Genomic DNA, 3,150 nt, shown 5'->3' on the forward strand with positions numbered 1-3,150 from the left:
CCGCCACCTCCTAGGTTCAAGCAATTCTTCTGCTTCAGCCTCTGGAGTAGGCGTGCGCCACCACGCCCAGATAATTGTTGTATTTTTCATAAAGACATAGTTTCACCATATTGGCTAGGCTGGTCTCGAACTCCTGACCTTGTGATCTGCCTGCCTAAGCCTCCCAAAGTGCTGGGATTACAGGCATGAGCCCCCATACCCGGCCAAGGAACAGGCCATTTTCTATGTGGCCATATTATTGACCCAAAGGAAAAAAAAAAAAGAATGATTTCCCACATCAGGAACAGCCAGAGCGCAAGGAAAGCCTTACATCATGAATGACATCACCTTAGTGACCTAATTTCTATAGGACAATGGAAAAATTTCTTCTCTCGCAAACCTTGCAGCAGCTTGAACCAGCAACTTCATAGTGGGATGATGGGAGGGGTCCATGGACAAAGGACAATTGTTGGCCCTTCCTTGACAGAAGGGTGGTTTACAAAGTGGTCTTTCTCAGGAGTCTGCCTGGAATGAATTGTACACCACATGACAGGTGTTCTTACATAAGTAAGGCAGAAGTGAATTCAATTGGGTTTCTTTTCTTTTTGAAACCATCTTTCTCTGGAACTGTCCTCTCTAAAAGTGACTAGAACAACAGGAGGGAAAAGTGAGATCTTGAACTCCCCAGGGAATCAAGGTGGCATTTCCTTCCCCTTTCTTTCCTTTGCATGCTTGTCATCCTCTGGGACCTCTTTGGAGAGGAGGTTTTATTCCTCTGCTTTCTTTCAGAATCCTGCCTCACATAATCTTTACTAGCTCTTCATAAAGAAAACTAGGACTCCCATTTATTTTATCCAATCCACCACTACATCCAGCCTTGAAAACAGTACACAGCCTATTATTCTCTAACAGGGACAAATAGCAGGATGGAGCTGGACTATTTTCCATGAGGCTGATTTTTGCCAATCTAACACATTTATTCTCTGACACCCTTTCATGGCCAATTGAGAAGCGGTACCCAGAAAGATAGTAATGCAACTTAGAAATGTATGAAAAATTGATAATGTTGAGATCTTAATTGAGGTGAAATAACCCAATAATCTGTGGAGGGACATTAAGACCATTTTGTAGTATTAGTAAAATATACACGACACATATCCTTCTACCCAAAAACTCTGCTCTAGGATTCTAGCTCACAGAAATACACCAGGGAGCAAAGGCATATGAGTAACATTGTTTACTGAACTACAACTATAGAAGCACATGAAATGACACACTAAAAGAGACACACTATGTATTGTAATGTGGAAAAAGTAAAGCGCAGAACAATATGTATGTGTGTGGTTTCATTTTTGTTAAAAAATACCATATGTGGATGCATACACCTGTGAATATTTATAGACATAAAGAAAAAGCCTGGAAATATACACATTAAAGTCTCAGTAGTAGTTCCTTTTTCTGGAGAGTGAGATTGGGGAGTGTGGCAAGGGGATATTTCACTCTATTTTATGCATTCTGGATGGTTTAAATCTATTTTAAAAACCAGTAAAGGAAATTAAGAATAAGTGGATTGGTATAAGGTAGTTAATTTATTTTTTGTTTTCTTAATTTTTTTGAGACAGGTTCTTACTCTGTTGTTCAAGCCGGCATGCAGTGGCATGATCTCAGCTCACTGCAACCTCCACCTCCCAGGTTCAAGAGATCCTTCCATCTCAGCCTCCTGTGTAGCTGGGATGGCAGGTGTGTGCCACCACACCGGGGTAATTTTTGTATTTTTTGTAGAGATGGGGATTTATCATGTTGCCCAGGCTGGTCTCAAACTCCTGAGCTCAAGCAATCCACCCACCTCAGCCTCTCAAAGTGTTGGGATTACAGGAATGTGCCACCACACTGGGCCTGCATGGTTAGTTTATATTTATTTTTGTGTGAGGAACATGATAGACACTTTATATATATCACTTCACATGTCCCTCCAGTCTTCTGATGTAGGTAATGTTATCCCTATTTACAAGTGAGAAAACAGATTCAGAGAAGTTACTTGCCCAAGGTAACAGAGGTAGTAAGTAGCAGAGATAGGGTTCAAACTCAGATCTATCTGATTCCAAAGCCAAGATCTTTCCATTGGTCTGACAATGCTCTCATATCATACAGTCCTGGCTCAGTAGATGGGCTTATTAACATTGCCTCATTGCCACTGAATGTTAGGTTTATTTTTCAGAAACTTATGGAAAATTGTATAGACAAAAATTAAAAGTATAATGAATCCATGTGCTCATTATCACCCAGAGTCAATAATTATTAATACTCTGTGTCATTATTTTATCTATACCCACAAATACTTTTATTTTCTTTTTGAGACAGAGTCTCACTCTGTCACCCAGGCTGGAGGACATGCAGCAGCTCAATCACAGCTCACTGCAGTCTCGACCTCCCAGGCTCAAGTAATCCTCCCACCTCAGCTTCCCACGTAGCTGGGACTACAGGTGAGCACCACCATGCCCAGCTAATTTTTTCTATTTTTTGTACAGGCGAAGTCTCACTATGCTGCTTAGGCTGGTCTCGAACTCTGGGGCTTAAGCGATCCAACAGTCATTGGCCACCTCACCCAGGCTATCCCCATAAACACATTTTTGGGAGGGTATTTTAAAGCAAATTTAAGGTATATTATTTCATCATCAATATTTCAATCTCTAAAAATAAGAACTTAAGAAAACAACCATAATGCCATTATCACACATAATAAATTTCACAATAATTCCTTATTATCTAATACCCAGTCCATGTAATTTTCCCACATTGTCTCCAAAAAAGGTCTTTTTTTGTTTGTATGTGTTATGTATCTCTCTCTCTCTCTCTCTCTCTCTTTTTTTTTTTTTAAGAGACAGGGTCTTCTATTGCCCAGGCTCTGGAATGCAGTGGCACAATCATAGCTCGCTGCAACCTCAAACTTCTGGGCTCAGGTGATTCTCCCACCTCAGCCTCCACAGGCACATGCCATTATGCTGGCTAATTTTTAAATTTTTGGTAGAGGTGAAGTCTTGCTATGTTGAGCAGACTGGTTTCAAATTTCTGGCCTCAAGCAATCCTCCCACCTCAGCCTCTCGAAGTGCTAGGATTACAGGCATAAGCCACCACACTCAACTTCTCTTATGTCTTTAAGCCTTCTTTTTT

General features: G+C 40.8%; 1 protein-coding gene across 1 annotated transcript in view; it reads right to left on the minus strand.

Moving 5' to 3' along the window:
- Nucleotides 1–3,150, minus strand: part of LOC108307421 — a 49,936-nt gene that overhangs the window by 27,356 nt on the left and 19,430 nt on the right. The window lies entirely within an intron of this gene.

Source organism: Cebus imitator, unplaced genomic scaffold (genome assembly GCF_001604975.1).
Source record: "Cebus imitator isolate Cc_AM_T3 unplaced genomic scaffold, Cebus_imitator-1.0 Scaffold79, whole genome shotgun sequence".
NCBI classification, from domain to species: Eukaryota; Metazoa; Chordata; class Mammalia; order Primates; family Cebidae; genus Cebus; species Cebus imitator.